This window comes from Lycium ferocissimum, chromosome 6 (assembly GCF_029784015.1).
Source record: "Lycium ferocissimum isolate CSIRO_LF1 chromosome 6, AGI_CSIRO_Lferr_CH_V1, whole genome shotgun sequence".
NCBI lineage: Eukaryota > Viridiplantae > Streptophyta > Magnoliopsida > Solanales > Solanaceae > Lycium > Lycium ferocissimum.
The window spans coordinates 9,219,077-9,236,392 of NC_081347.1; the positions used below are offsets into that span (position 1 = coordinate 9,219,077).

The 17,316-nt window shown below is 30.7% G+C and overlaps 2 pseudogenes; one reads left to right on the plus strand and one right to left on the minus strand.

The window, feature by feature from the left end:
* Positions 1-2,545, minus strand: part of LOC132061078 (pentatricopeptide repeat-containing protein At5g04780, mitochondrial-like) — a 4,015-nt pseudogene extending 1,470 nt beyond the window's left edge.
* Positions 2,546-9,374: 6,829 nt separating this feature from the next.
* Positions 9,375-12,956, plus strand: LOC132060627 (inositol oxygenase 4-like; annotated as a pseudogene).
* The last annotated feature ends 4,360 nt before the right edge of the window (positions 12,957-17,316 follow it).

The window sequence follows — 17,316 nt, forward strand, 5'->3', positions numbered from 1 at the left end:
CTAATTTATCTGGTTTGCATATTTAACAAACTGACACAATTAATTTAATTTCAATTTAAACAAAAATTGAACCAAATCGAAGCATGACCAATCCTACTTCAAACACAAAATGACTTGCTCCTCATGTGATAAAGACAACGGCAGTCAGAATTTATTTTAATACAAATGCATCGCTGTTGCAAACAGTTGTTATTTTAGTATTTACATTGAGTTACCTTCTTTTATTTTCAATTTTAGAGATAAACTTTTGAGTTTTCATTAACATTAATGAAATTAAATATTAAGAGCAATGTTATCTCCTTTTTCATTTTTTTAATCTACAAGGGTAAATGGAAATTGCAAACATAATATCAGTGGTCAGTGGCTAGATCCTGGATAGGAAGGAACAAATTGGATTCTTAAAAGAAATTAAAGGAGAAAAATGATTTTCACATCTTTCCATTTGGTTATTTCACACACCCTCGCTCCCCCCCCGCCCCCCGCGCCCCCAAACCCCCAACCCCACACAATTCGATTGAATTTCCAAGCTGTTTCTTCTACAACCCATCTATGTCACATGTTTTTGGATAGTTAAAGAAATTTAACCGTTACCATTCTATAATGAGGATTTTCTAATTACTGTAATAAATGTATAGATGCATTCTGAAGGATAAAAATGAATTATATAATCAGGAATAGTCATCCTAATTGACTTTGTTATAGAAAAAATGTTTGTACTAATCCAGAAAATGCGTACGTGTAGCTTTACATATATTATCATCACAAAATCATTATTAACAATCACATATTCTCGCCTCAAATTATCATTTAGCTGTAGTAAAATAAATATAAATTTAGTGTAAAGATGAAATGCATATAAATTCTTATACATCAATATTCTTGAGTGAAATTGCCGTAACCCGCGCGGACACAAGAAAACGTCAGATGATTTATGAAAGAATATTTAATCGAGATAGAAGAATTTTTTTTTTTATGTATATCCATACAAAACATATTTTTATAAGTAAATTAAACCATAATTTCCTTTATTAGAGTTATAGCTCAGAAATGTGAGTTCTGAAGGACAAAAAAACAGTCCGATTATATATATGAATATTTCTTAAAATAGATAAATAAAAATAAATTAAATATGAATTCCATCTAAAATTCCTAAGCAAAGATGTGGTTGAAGAGTAGGTATGCATCAAACTTTTCTCTATGTTTATGTAATATTATCTTCTCTCCAATTAAGATCCCTAAACCTATTTGTTTTAACAACATAAAATAATCATTATTCGTTTATCGTAATTGCAAAAAGTTCAGTTTTCGTCATAATAAAATAATTAAAAAAACAAACTCAAGAATAAAGGAGGAAAGTCACAACACCATTTGTATACTTAATCAGACATTTGTATTCAATTGATAATTTCATCTGGACTTCTTCACTTTATTCACACTACTCAATTGGTTATCACCACTTGTAAATCAAAGAAAATGGAGGAAATTTTTCACTTTCGAATATGTCAAGATTTGAAAAGAGAAAAATATCAAAAAGTGTGTGCGTGTATACCAGAAGTGCTTTTATATAAATTTAATTAATATCTTTATCCTTTGCCTATAGGCCTCCGCTCAAATCTATATTGATGCTAGCAATTGTTCACCAAACATGACCGCTCGGATTTCATCAGCAAGATTAGTCTAGCTGAAGTGTGGATATGCTTCTTTTAAGTTGCTACAGATTTCTAAACATGAAGGCAAGCACTCAGTAGTGAATTGGGTATTCGACTGGATGAAAGAAGTCACTGCATCGACTAATTCCCGATGGCAAGTGATGATTATGGTAATTTAGAGGTGGGATTTCTTATTCCATGGGAATTCTGACAGCAAATACAGTTGAAATTAACAAGTTGATTGCATTCTTGATTTTTGTTTCCATGCTTCAGTACTTTCAAGATGTTTAACCAAAGAAGATTCTGTTAAGACATAAGTAGATGGTGTTAGTGTCAAGTTTTTATGATGACAATTTTACTTGTGCAGGTATAGAAATTAAATCACATAAGGAATATATGTGAGCGCTAACAATTTAACAACTTGGGCCCACGGAAGGTAGCCCCCGACGAGGGGCTCACTCGACATATAGCTACTAGCCCAAACGTGGTTAGAAGCAACCGGTACGTAACTCTCGACGCATATCTTTCAAAGAAGGAAAATCACATACGCAATTTAAAGAATTATTTCAGCGGTATCAAATCATTTCAAGAAGGAAAAAATATCAAGCATATCTCATGAGGTGTAAGAAATCAACAACGCTTTGCTCAGCCTTGTGAAAACGACAACGGCTCATTTCGAAAGGAAAAATATCAAAGGCATATCTCATGAGGTGTAAGAAATGCAACTGCACCTCGACGCGCGAGGAAAACGACGCGGCTCGGTCTTATTCTTCAAATGAGATCTCGATTCCATTTCAGGGATCCAATCACTTTGGGTTGATGCTACCATAGCATGAAGTGTTATATAAAGAGGCGCACACAAAAACGAAGAATTATGCAATTGTCATTACCTCCATTGCTGCACTTTACTTTCAAACAAACATTGTCGATGCATTGTGATTCGTAGTGTAATAAGAGAGAAAGGAGAGTTATAGTTTGTGAGGCTTTGTATCAAAAAGAATAAGAGTGTTTTGAGTGTAGACGTAAGGAAGCTATTCAAAACCTGTTATGTACCAAGCCTTATAAAAGAGGCGGTCGCGCCCCATTAAGGGAGACTGGACTAGGATTCACATTGAATCGAACCAGTATAAATTATATGTGTCATTTATTTTACGCCTTGCCTATAAATATTCAACGAGTAGGTGATCGACTATCGTCTTGACCTAGTCGACTAACGAACGAAAATTTTAACAATTCACCCCCCCCCCACTTTCAGATGGTGCATGACAACTAGAGTTGTTTTTAAAATTCTATGGTAGAGACAACAGCGAAGCATGAATTACTTACGCTTAAGAAGTGAAGAGGCCGAAAGGTTATTAAAATGAGATATAGGAGAAATTTCGATAGTGCAGTTGACAGAGTTAGGACTACACTAGGTATATTTGTAATAAATGTATTAACAAAATATGTGAATACCTGGACAAATCATCCATAAAAATGTTTCAATAATAACACCAATAGAGTAATACATCATGGTTATGTTTGAATATTTGCTGGTTTAAATTACATCATGATTTAGTATCATTTTGGTATATTTCTTGGCTTTTTTGGTTGTTTATGCCGCAGAAGTGAAGTTTTAAACTAAATTGAGTTATTTAGACAAGTCTAGGGGGCAAAAGTTAGCACTTTATATATATATATATATATATATATATGTTTTGACTATTTCTATCTCAACTTACAATGCCCCGTTCCATGTGTTTCTCAGAGGACATTCAGTACGTTACAAATGTGAATAGCCACTACATAAATCATTAATTTTCTGATTAAACACTTGAAATGGTCTTAGTCCTGCCGATTAATACTAATCTTTTCAAATTATATGCCTCAAATTTTCCATCAAAACAATCTTAAGATTATTTTAGCATCCAATAAAGTGTATATAGAGGCTTGTCTGGCGCGTGTTTTAGTTTATGAGTTTAGAACAACCTATGAAAATAATGGCATTAAATTTGAACGAGGTTAGAATTTGGGGTGGAAATTTACCAATATTTGGAGACACAGCGGTAGAAAATAACAGAAACTTAAGAAAAGACCATGAAAATAAAAACTAATAAAAAAAATAAAACCATGAAAATGAAAAATGAGTTATCTTCAAGTTTTGTTGGGGACAAAGAAAATCAAAAAACTGAAAACGAGCAAGATTCTCGCCTATAATAATGCTGCCGATAAGAACATGTCGCTCTGAGAAAAAAAGATATTTAGCGATAATTTTTTTTGTTGCGCGGTCGATTATTGTTCTCGAAAAGTATTTTTAGCGTGAAAAATATTTTGTTGCGTAAACAAACTTTTCGACTGACTTTGCAACCAAACTTTTTTCGCATAATGTCAAATCTTATGGAGCTGAAAATTAAATTGTTTGGCAACAAATGAAAGGATCACCCTTGTAATAATAAAATTAAATTGTTGCCAAATATTAAATTTTTTGTTGCCATTTTTGTACTTTCTTGTAGTGTATTAAATATTAATTAGTGTGTGGTCCTAACCATGGTTTAAGAGACTGATTTAGTTGAACAATTATTAGCCCTTAGATCTGTAGCTGTCCAGATGTCAGCGATCAAAGTTCCACTGGACAGTCCCTATATTGCAGGGAGCCTCGTCCGTAAATGAAGGGATTGAAATGAGAGCCCTTTAATTAGGGAGTCGAAAATTCAACCAAAGTTGAACCATGCACAATTATGAGCAAATTCACCATTTTTTTGGCTCCATTTGTGTAGTCACTGATGAATTTGTATGTACTGACTATTGAATAGTCATGCTGCAAATGCAATAAGCTTTAGCTAAAAGTTAAACCGGTTGGTTCTGTGAAGAGGTGCAATATTAATACCACAACATTAGTAGCTACTAATAAATGTTTATTATGGGAAGCGGAAGAGATAATTGAAATGAGTTTTTGGCAGGAAATTTCAAGTCGTGCAACATCACTGTATATTAAACTGAATATTAACATTAATTTTAGGAAAGAGGACAGATAATGTGGTCTTTTATCCATTTTTAACATAAGTTGAAGGAAGATAATGAGAAGGAGAAATTGCCAAAAAAAAAAAAAAAAAGATAAATGGAGTTACCGATGCATGGAAGTGTAAATGTCATGGCCTCACTTTATGCGTAATACAGGCAATATATATAAATACACATTATGACTTATGACAAAAGAAAGTTATAAAAAATTCACCTGTTGTCAACAGTGAATTCTTTTATGTTATACTCCATTTTGCAGTGTTGTGCTTTTAGTAAAACTCACTACCCATTAATTTTATCATTGAATTGTTGATATCCCAAGTCTTGCATAGTTTATTCACTTAATTTAGTACTGACTTTTTTAGTAGATTATATTTTTTCGGATGATCACATCAGATCACTACAATTATCAAACCCAATTATCAAGGTAAAAAATTAAAAATAACGCTAATTCATTCATGAGTCTTATATCGATTTTAAAGCAAATCACGTAAACTCAAAATTTCCCAGATAATGATCTCCTTCATAGTCTCAAAGAATGAAATCCACGCCAGTTATCAATTTCTACTATTTCTTTCTCAAAATATAGAAGATTTAACAAAAGATATTGGATTGAGATAAGAGAAAAAAGATGCAAAAGTGGGGTGGAAATGAACATTGCATAATTAAACAGGAGGACAAATCACAAAATATTTGTAATAGAAAAGGAATCATTATTTATTCATTAAGAATACAAAACTGATATGTTGATGTAGAGTTGATGGTGCTTCTGCTTTTAACTGTATCCATGACAGAATCCTCACAATTTTGCATCCCCAAGCACTTGTCAAAAAGAAAGGAAATCGAATCACTTCTCACTTCTAAACCCAAATACAATGCCTCTATTTATAAGACTACAATAAATGAAATAGCAAATGATACCATGAACATGGGCTATTAATTATTTAGGGGGTATGATAATAAAAAGTGTGGGATTAATGGAAATAAAGTCATTAAGTTTTTACATTAAGAATATGAATTAATAGAGAAGTAGTAATTGACAAATTTATTCTTAGTACAATAAAAAATAGAGAAGTAGGAAAAATTGTCAAAAAAAGGAGAAAATAGATAAATATGAATGGATGTCATAAAGAATAATAAATCGGCCACTAGCATTACATCTTAACTTTTATTATATATATATATATTGCCAATAAGAGACAAAGAATAATTGTCAGAAAGACTAATCGGATTCATACCTAAAGAATTTACTTTGAAGGATAAAACGTTCTTGGTGAAACATGATCCCTTGTACCAGCAAAAACTTCATCATCCTAATATATTTACACATTATATTAATCTAAATATTGTATAAAGAAGATTCTAAATAGTTTGGATAACAGTATGTAAGAAAGTAAACGTTTAATTAATTAATGAGCATTGGTCGGATTAGATGAAAATTTTAGAAAGAAAAAAGTTTTACAGACGAGAGGATTACAGTTGTTTACGGGGAAAAAAAAGATAGGATTAGCTTTAATTTAAAAGTTAATATAGATTCTAGGCAGAATTAACCTAGAATTAACCTACCCATTTTTTTTTAACTGTTATTTTTTAATTTTTTTTTCACGTCCAACAATGAATATGTATTTTTTTACAAATAAAGTATACACTATTCAAAATTTGATTGGACAACTTCCTTTAATATGTCCCATTATTAACATTATTTTCAATTTTTTATATCACCCAAATATAAGGAAACGTGAAATGAATATCTATTTTTTTTTTTACTTACTAATAAAGGGGGATACCACTTTTTCTTGCAACTCTTTTTCCTTAAATTTTTTTGCACCACAAATAAAATTTAATAGATAAATAAATAAAAAAATAACCCACCTGCCCCCCATGGCCCGTCGTCCCCCGAACCCACCCCACCCCTCTGCTCAGGCTTCTTCTTCTTCTTCCTTTTTTTTTCTTCTCTCTTCTTCTTCTCCACCGTACGTTCTCCTCCTCTTCTTCTTCTTCCTTTTTTTTTTTTTTCTCTTCTTCTTCTTCTTCAAAAATTGATTGGACATGTTATTTCTTCCTTTGATATGTGGGTCGCACTTATATTTCGGATTTGACAGCTTTTCATTATTTTCAATGGTGTATATTTATTTTTTTAATTATTATGATGGACCCCCTACCGTCATGGAGAGTGTATATCACCCAAATATCCAAAAGGATTTAGATACCGGAGGATAAACGATTTAAAATAGTAGCAACTGTGGTCTCTAACAACTGTGGTTTAGATGGAAAAGATTAAAAATTGCTTGTGGTTTCTTATTACCTTTAGTTCTAATGTTTTAACCTGGTCAAATTTAATTTCTTTTTCTTTTTTCCCCAAATGTAAATTGTTAGATTTAGGAAAGGGTGTAGGAAAAATCTCTATATTAAAGAAGCAAATTGTGATTAAAAAAAAAAAGTTATAAAAGAGAAAAGCATTTAAATTTGAAAGCAAAATCAAAAGAGTTGGCGACACAGGAACATGATATGTATAGTCAAACTACTACAACAACTTCAGAGAAATCTTTATCTAATTACGGAATCACAATTTCTTCACGTTTAAAATGTAGATGTAAACAATTACAAGTTACAAGATAATCAACTAATTATCTCTATCTTTGCATCTTTAATAGAGTAACTACTTAATTAGATAAATCTTCTCTGAATCTAAAATGGGAAAGATTGGAGCACAATCATTATGTTTCATCTTATCTTTGCTATTCTTAGAAGTATTGTTATATTTTGTAATTAAATGTAGGTATCCTAAATAATTAATTGTAATTAAGATTTACAAACAGAATACCCGTGTAAAGTTAATGTTGTTGGCCTGTGCTGTGCACTGGGTATCGCTTACTAGTGCTCCCTCCGTCTCATATTACTTGGTCACTTTTCCTTTTACACGCCTCTTAAGAAATCATAAATAAAAAATGTATTTTACTATCTTACCCCTATTTCTCTCCAATAAATACATTCTAATCAATATTGACTATTTTCAAGAACATTTAATACTAATAGCCTGTTTGGCCAAGCTTATTTTTCCCCCAAAAGTACTTATTTTTTCAATAAGTGCGTATTGTAAAAAAAGTGAGGTGTTTGGCCAAGCTTTTGGGAAAATAAGTTTTTTAAAATAAAAATGGCTTTTTGTCCAAAAACACTTTTTTGAAAAGTACTTTTGAGAAAAATAAAAAAAAAGTACTTTTGAGAAAAATACACTTAGAAGCATTTTTTAAAAACTTGGCCAAACATTAATTGCTGCTCAAAAGTACTTTTTAAAATTAATTGGCCAAACACAAACTGCTTTTAGCTAAAAGTACTTTTTAAAATAAGTTGTTTTTAGAAGCTTGGCCAAACAGGCTATAAGGGTAAGATGAAAAAATTTAATTAATTTTACCTTGATTTTATAAATGAACAAATAATTTGAAACATATATTTTTAATAATGTGACCAAATAATATGGAACGGATGGAGTATCTTAATAAACGGTCAAAAAAGAAACTTACGCTGGCATGACTCAATATGTATCTTACGAGTTACTCCATTGCACTTACACTAGTTAAATGGAAACCCCCAGAGTTATTGCACTTCCATTAATTTTAGGATTCAAAGATTTACTTCTATTTTCGCCAAAACGGCATAATAATAATAATTTATGTTGGCATGACTCAATATGAAAATCATTTACACCCCTCAATTATGTTTTAAAAAAATCAAACTTCCCCCCTCAACTTTGAACAATAGACATTATCACCCCTTTATCCTAATTGACTTTCTTAAATGCCTATTTTACCCTTACATTATCAACTTTTGTCTTCTTTTTTTACTTCTTTAAAATCATGATACTTTTCATTTCTTTTTAATTTACGCAACAAATTTCTTATAAAAAATAAATATTATCTTATAAGCAAAGAAAAAAGTGAGAAATACTAATTGAGTATATAAGTTAATGATGTTCTATAATAAAATAAATTAGCAGAATAAAACAAAAAAATTAATTTTATTAAAAATAATCAAAACTTTAATATTTATTTATACAATTGAAAAATAACAGGTCATAATAACTTCATAAATATATTTCTATGCAGGTAATGCAAAATCAATTAAAAAATAGAGGCAAATGTTTAAAAATAATTTATTTATACTGTAAAAAAAAAATTGTTATAATTTAAGAAATATTCCAATACTGGCAACCAAAAGTTGTTTATTTTTATAAACAATAGAGACTAAGAGAGAAGTGAAACTTAAATATACACACATGCATGTGCATACATATATACATACTTACTGCATGTAATATTGAAATAATAATCATGAAAAATAGCATTAGAATTTGTTACAAATTCATAAAAGTATTATTCTACTTATAATGTTAATGAACTTAAATAAGAATCTATAAATATCTAGATTTAAAAAATAAATATTATATATAATATAAGAATGTATTGCATACATGGAGGATTATAAAAAACAAGAATGAAATAGTCATTACATAGGATAAAGGGGGAGTGTCTATTATTCAAAATTGAGGAAGAAATTTGATTTTTAAAGTAAAATTGGGCCATTATCTTTTTCTTTTATCCACGCAAACGCTGAGTCACCTTTCTTTGTATCATTCTTAGTTGAGGAGTCCAAACTCCAAAGTGTTTTTTTATTACCAGAAAAGGCCTTTCTGGTTACACTATAAAAACCAACTCGTTTTCTCAAAGTTTTTAAAACAAGCAAATACTCATAACTTATTTCTCTTTTTTTTTATTGGCGTTATTTGTGCTTTCTTTCTCAAGTCAAACATGACTATCCTCGTTGCCCAAACTGAGCATGGTAATTATTTTCTGTCTCTTTTTTATCTGTCCTCAATTTGTTTTTTTTGACCTTTTGAATTATTTATCTACTTGTTATCTTTGTGATTTAACCCTCTTTGAACGTCAATATTATTTTTTTGGTTTCTCATGCGGTGTTTAGGGGTTCTTGCCACATAAGCATTCTCTTCGGATTTTTTTTATTCTTAGTATTCTAAATCGAAACCTCTAATTAAAGGTGTAGAGATCATATGCATCCCGAATATCACCACAATATTTTATAACTTGCATTTGAAAAAATGTTGTATTTATTGATATGCCAAACCTACATATGTTTTCGGGACCTAATTAATGCAGTAATTTCCAGAATTTTTATGTTTCGTGATATAAGGCGCGATTGAGTAAACTTTTACAAAAAATAATTTTGTGACTTTTGTACAAAGAACTGATAGTTGGATGACTATTCATGAAATAAAGATTGTGAATTCACCATGTTCGGGTTCAATTCCTTTTTTCTTGTAATATTTTTATGAAACCGAAGAATTAAATTTTATTTTCTCACCTATTTACTTGATATTTGTGTTCTTGATCTTGGTCACATTAGGAGCAGAAGTGGAGAACAAGAAGGCAAGTTCTGATGCTGAGGAATTGCTTCTTGAGGGTGGATTTGTTGTGCCAAAAAATGTCTCAAATGATGGATTTGTTGTCCCCGACAACAATGCATTTGGCAACTCATTCAGGTTATAACATTTTCTCAATCAAGAAATTAAATTGATATGATGTATATATACAACTTATTTTGACGTTACTTAAATATCGATGCAGGGATTATAGTGCAGAGACTGAAAGGAAAAAAATCGTAAATGAACTCTATCGCCAGAGCCACATTAACCAAACATTTGATTTTGTAAGACTCCAAATAATAAATCAAAAAAATCTTGAATTATAACATATGTTTAATTCATGCATACATAAATAAAGTTAATTTTTATATATGGATTAAACTTAAATAGGTGAAAAAGATGAGGGAAAATATGGAAAGTTGAATAGAGTGGAGATGAGCATATGGGAATGTTGTGAACTTCTGAATGAAGTTGTGGATGATAGTGATCCTGATTTGGATGAACCTCAAATTGAGCATTTGTTGCAAACTGCTGAAGCTATTAGGAAGGATTATCCTAATGAAGATTGGTTGCACTTGGCTGGCCTTATTCATGGTTTGTGAAAAAAACAAGATTTTAATCTTTAAAATTAATATGCATTTAAACTTTAAAATTATGATGATATAGTTAATTCATGCCGAAAATGTTGTAGATCTTGGCAAAGTTCTTCTGCTTCCTTGCTTTGGAGGGCTTCCTCAGTGGGCTGTTGTTGGTAAGAATTTCATTGCACATACTCAAATAGTATATATTCCATTTTCCACATTTGTTTCGGTTATTTGCACCGCATGACCTAATTTTATCCCGGTTAGCCTAGTGAAGCTAAATTTCGTCTTTAGAAGTAGATGGATGAATACAAATTTTAGCCTGCTGAACAGACGAGGGCAATAGGGCATAATTTAAATAGTGGCGGCAAAAAAGGGCATTTGTGGAAATGTCCCTTTTATTTCTCATGTATGTATTTAATTTGTGGATTGAGCAAATTTAAGTTAGCATTTGGATGAAAAACACATGTCATAGTTAATAATTAATGATTGAGATCGATTGCCTAAATCAAGGTCCTAACCATAGTTAGAATAGCGTTCTTTATTTACTCTAAAAGATTTGACAATCCCAAAATTCTAGCTAAAACATTATCTCGATAAATTAATCCTAAAATTTTCTTTTCCTATAAATTAATCCTAAAATTTTCTTACTTTCCTATTTATTACGTGTCATATAAATGACTTATAAATTTTCTTTTCTTGAATTAAAATTAAAGCACGAAGTATACAAAAAAAAAAAAAAAAAAAATGGGGGGGGGGGGGGGGAGTTCAAATAGGCAAAAAAAAAAAAAAAAAAAAAAATAAAGAGCACGTAATAAATAGGAAAAGAAAAAAAAATTAGGATTAATTTATAAGTGAGATAATGTTTTAGTTAAATTTTGGGATTGTCATTTTTTTTTTTTAGAATAAACAAAGAAAATATTTGTTAAATATAGTTAGGACCTTGATTTGGTCAATTAGATCTCAACCATTAATATGTATTTAATTTGTGGAGAGAGTGGAAATAACCAATTTGTTATAACTTATGACAGGTGATACATTCCCTCTTGGCTGCGCTTTTGATGAATCAATTGTGCTTTATGAGGTGTTTTTCTTCTCTATTTTTTTTTTTGTTGAGTTTTGTTTTTTTTCTCCCCCCTCCTAAAGCTTCATTCTTACTACTGCCTATTCTGCAGCAATTGAAGGAAAATCCTGATTACCATAATCCATCTTACAACACAAAATATGGAGTTTATTCTGAAGGATGTGGGCTTGATAATGTGGTGATGTCTTGGGGACATGATGACTACATGTACTTGGTATGCATTTTTCTTTTCCAGAAAAAAAACTTTCAGACCTAGTTAAATAAATAGAGAATTATGTCTTATTTGCATAATAATGTGTAATTATGCAGGTGGCTAAGGAAAACAAAACTACTCTTCCATCTGCTGCATTGTTCATCATTCGCTACCATTCCTTCTATCGTAAGCACTGCATAATTAACTTCTTAATTTAGTTTTCGTTCTTGAAAAATGTTTTATGACTTTATTATGAATATAATTGTTAATATTACGAATATAATTCTTAATCTTTATTGCTAATTCTTGAACTTTTGATATGTAGCTATGCACAAGTCAGGGGCATATACACACTTGATGAATGAGGAGGATCATGAAAACCTGAAATGGCTTCATATCTTCAAGTAAGTTTTTTTTTTCTTTCTAGTTACATAATTTGTACTTCTGCTTGCTTCTAGATGTTCATTTTCTTGATGTCTTTTCTCTATTATTAACTGTTGAAAATTTGGTTGGACTGAACATTCTATGATGGTTGATTGACAGCAAATATGATCTGTATAGCAAGAGCAAAGTTAGGATTGATGTGGAGAAAGTGAAACCCTACTACATGCTCTCATTGAGAAGGTAAATTTGTCACTTGTCATACTAGTTGAGTAAGATCAAATAATTTTTTCGTTTCGCTTTATTACAACAAGTTAGGCCGACTCTATGAACCATGTCGGTCCATATAATTAATCTTTTCATTTTGCTTTATTGAACTACAAAATATCATTTTGATTGCAGTATTTCCCTGCCAAGTTGAAGTGGTGAGATCTTCCAATTAGGGCAGCTATGAAACAAGATTCAAGAACTGGCTATGGAATTTTATTTGTGCATGTTGTTGTTTTTCCTTTTTCTTTTTCTTTGTAGTTGGGTTGGAGGTGGGGTATGTGTTCCCTAGTATGAGAGTCATGACATGCTATGTTCCGAAAGTTTATTTATAAATGAAAGTTTCGTTTATGAAAGTGCATTATCTGAATTATAGCTAAGCCTTTCTTCCAATTATGACTCGTTGTCTCTTAAGTTTTTCCATTTTTGCTTTCGTACTTGTCAAACTTTCAAATCTTATGGATCAAATGACTGACAGTTAACCATTCTTTTAAAGGGGCATACTTGAAAGTTCAAACTAGGGGAATTTAAGAAAAACTAAAAAATTGAACCAAATAAAAGCAAGAGTGAAGAGCGTACCACTTGTCATAGTCACACGTCTATTTATAGTTAAGATTGTTATCATAATCAATATTGTTGAAACTTCCAAAGAAAAAACTTCAAATTGAAAGGGTATTGTAGCCCAAACCAATACAGGTGAACAAATAGAGTATATTAAGACGTTTGAGAGCATCATGCCATCATGTAGAAAGAACTCGCCAAAATGACCCTGTAAATGCTTTGAACAGAAGCTCTGATAAGTGATGGTAGTAAATAAAACCAAATGAATGTAAAATAAAAACAAAAGCCAACATTTTTTTTTTCTTATTTGATTCAGTTTCTTATTTGAAAGAAAACCAACAATATTTGGTTTGATTCGTCATTTGAGGAAAAAAAAAAAACTATCAGCTCTATAACTATTTATTTTTATACAGATACTTCACATATTTTTAGCCATAAAAAGTTTAATAGACATACTCATGGTGTTACATGATTTTGTATTCTTTCATATTGAAGTTATTTAGAATTATTTATTTATTATTTTAATCATTAAGGTAAGATAAGTTTGAAAATACATATTGATTTGGGATTGTTTTTTGATTTATTAAAATTCCTCACCCATGGATACTCAACAACAACAACAACAACATACCCAGTGAAATCCCCCGAATGTAAGGGATGCAGGGAGGAGTAAAGTGTACGCGAGATCATACCCACATCTCGGAAGATAGGAGGTTGTTTCCGAAAGACCTCGGCTCGAAGCAGAGAAAACACGAATGCGAGAAAAGTTAGATAAGCACAAAAAGCAAAATGCAAATGAAACTAAAGAAAGCGAATAAATCAAAATAGAGCGATCAAAAAAAAAGGGCGATTAGCTACCACGACACCAACTGGATACTCCAATAAGTAATAGGTTAATCAATGCAATTCCTGATAATAAACATATAATTGTATCATTAGCTTTAGTAAATTGAATGAAATAATTTGTATTTTATGCAAAAGAAAAATAAAAAATAGCCAAAATAGAAACAGAAACCCACTCTGTTTAATTTCGTTTGGTTTGCATATTTAATAAACCGACACAATAAATTTAATTTTAATTTGGACAATAATTGAACCATGACCAACTCTACTTCAAACACAAAATGACTTGCTCCTTGTGTGATAAAGACAACAGTAATCAGAATTTAAAATCTCTTCGCATGATAAAAGGGGCTCCCAGTAGATAAGATTAGGATTCAAGGTATTATCTCAACGCTTCTTTTCTCTGGTTTATTTTACGGAAAAGGGTCAAAAATGCTCGTAACGCATTGGAATTGGTTTACAATTGCTCCCTTCCACCCATAAGACGATAATTATCTTTACCGTTAAATTTTAGTCTAAAATTGTCACAGAAATTGATGTGGAATATATGAGTTATTTATTTAAATATGTGAAGCTAATTTATTGGTTCGCCTATAATTAGACCAACACATTCACAACCCCCTCCCCGTCCCCCCCCCCCCCCCCCCAAAACTGTTTTTTTCTTTTTTAAATTAAAAAACCTAACACAAATGCATCACTGGTGTAAACCGTTGTTATTATAGTATTTACGTTGAGTTACCCTCTTTTATTTTCTATTTTACAGACTTTTTTTGTGTGTTTTTATTAAAATTAATAAAATTAAATATTTGGAGCAATTTTATCTCCTCTTCATTTCTTTTTAATCTACAAGGAATAGGAAGGTGATCTAAAGGGTACATGGACATTGCATATAAAAACCAGGGGCCAGTGGCTAGATCTTGCGATAGGAAGGAACAAATGTTTATACTTTAAATTTTGAGGAAAAAATTGATTCTTAAAGGAAATTGAAGGAGAAAAATGATTTTCACCTCTTTCCATTTGAATTTCCAAAACTGTTTCGTCTACAAAGCCCATCTATTTCACATGTTTAATTTTTGGATAGTTATAGAATTTTTAACGGTTGCAGTCTATAATGGGATTTTTTTCGTAAGTTACTATAATTGTACAATAGATGTACTCTAAAAGATAAGCGTGAATTATATAATTAGGACTAGTCATCCTAATTGACTTTGTTATAGAAAAAAATATTTACAGTAATTCAATGAATGCACACGTGTTTTTACGTATAATGTTATCACAAAGTCATAATTAACAAGCACACATTCTCACTACAAATTATCATTTAACTATAGTAGAATGAGTATAATTTGGTGTAAATACGAGATGTATATAAACTTTTATTGCCTTGTACCCTACTACCAATAAGAGATGGAGAATAATTGTTGGAGTTAAAAAGAGTTAAATAGGCATATCTTTTTGTTTTCTCATTCGGTGTCCGCAACCCTCCTCTTCAAGACAGACTAATTTGGATTTGAATTCGAAAATTTCAATTTTGAAAGTAAATCGCTCTCTACTAAAGGTGAACTATGATTTGCCTACCAACAAAAAAACTTCATCATCCTAATGTATTTACACATTATCTATTAGTGTAGATATTGTAAAAAGAAATATGATTCGGATAATCAGCATGTAAGAAAGCGAATAACGTTTAATTAATTAATGAAACATTTGATGAATGAGGAGGATCATGAAAACCTGAAATGGCTTCATATCTTCAAGTAAGTTTTTATCTTTTTTCTAGTTACATAATTCTGCTTGCTTCTATATAGATGTTCATTTTCTTGATGTCTTTTCTCTATTATTAACTGTTGAAAATGTGGTTGGACTGAACATTCTATGTTGGTTGATTGACAGCAAATATGATCTGTATAGCAAGAGCAAAGTTAGGATTGACGTGGAGAAAGTGAAACCTTACTACATCTCTCATTGAGAAGGTAAATTTTCACTTGCCATACTAGTTGAGTAAGATCAAATAATTTTTTCGTTTCGCTTTATTACAATAAGTTAGGCCGACTATATGAACCATGTCGCTCCATATAATCCTTTCATTTTGCTTTATTGAACTACAAAAAATCATTTTGATTGCAGTATTTCCCTGCCAAGTTGAAGTGGTGAGATCTTCCAATCAGAGCAGCTATGAAACAAGATTTAGGAACTGGCTGTGGAATTTTATTTGTGCATGATGTTGTTGCTTTTCCTTTTTTTTTCTTTGTAGTTGGCGTGGGGGTGGGGTATGTGTTCCCTAGTATGAGAGTCATGATAGGCTATGTTCCTATAGTTTATTTATAAATGAAAGTTTCGTTCTTGAAAGTGCATTATCTGAGTTATAGCTATGCCTTTCTTCCAATTATGACTCGTCTCTTAAGTTTTTTCCTTTTTGCTCTCATACTTGTCAAACTTTCAAATCTCATGGGATCAAATGACTGACAGGTAACCACTCTTTTAAAGGGGCATACTTGAAAGTTCAAACTAGGGGAATTTAAGAAAGGAAAAATCTATTTGGCAAAATTATAAAAAATGAGGGTATATTAGTCATTTCATAGGAAATCTTAGGGAATCTTTGCTTTTTAATATTTTATTGTGATGTGCTTTTACATCACTATCCTTCCTGATAAAATGAGACTCTCTCTCATATAGGCTAATCATGGCCTATGTTTCCCATGCTCTTTTTCATTTTTTTAATATATCTTTTTTTATTATTATTATTATTATTATTTTTACATTAGCTGTATTATGTATACATAAGGTAGGCCTATGGTGTATTTCTTTTTTTATTTGTTCACTTATTGTGGATGCATACGGTGAGCCCAGGGTGTATTTCCTTTTTTCTTCTTTTTCTTTTTGTTTACTTATTGTGTATGCATACGGTGGGGCCTAAGTGTACTCATTTCCTTTTTTCTTTTTGTTTTGGCATTTGAAAGTTTTTTTTTTTTTTCTTGTAAATAAAGTGTTATTTATTGGTTATATACGTACGGTATTTAGCTTAGAGTGTATTTTTTTCTTCTGTTTCTTTTTGTTTTGGTATCTGAAAGAGTTTTTATTTTTCCCGTAAATTTATTATATATTGGCTATATACATACGGTTTTGACCTGGAGTTATTTTTTCTAATTCTTTTTCATGTTTTTATTTTTGTTATGGTGTGTGTGTGTGTATATATATATATATATATATATATATATATATATATATATATATATATACGGTATTTGGTTCCCGTTGGACGTTATATATTGAAGAGTGGAATAATTTGAGTGAATGATTAATTTCTGTTGTTTATTTTT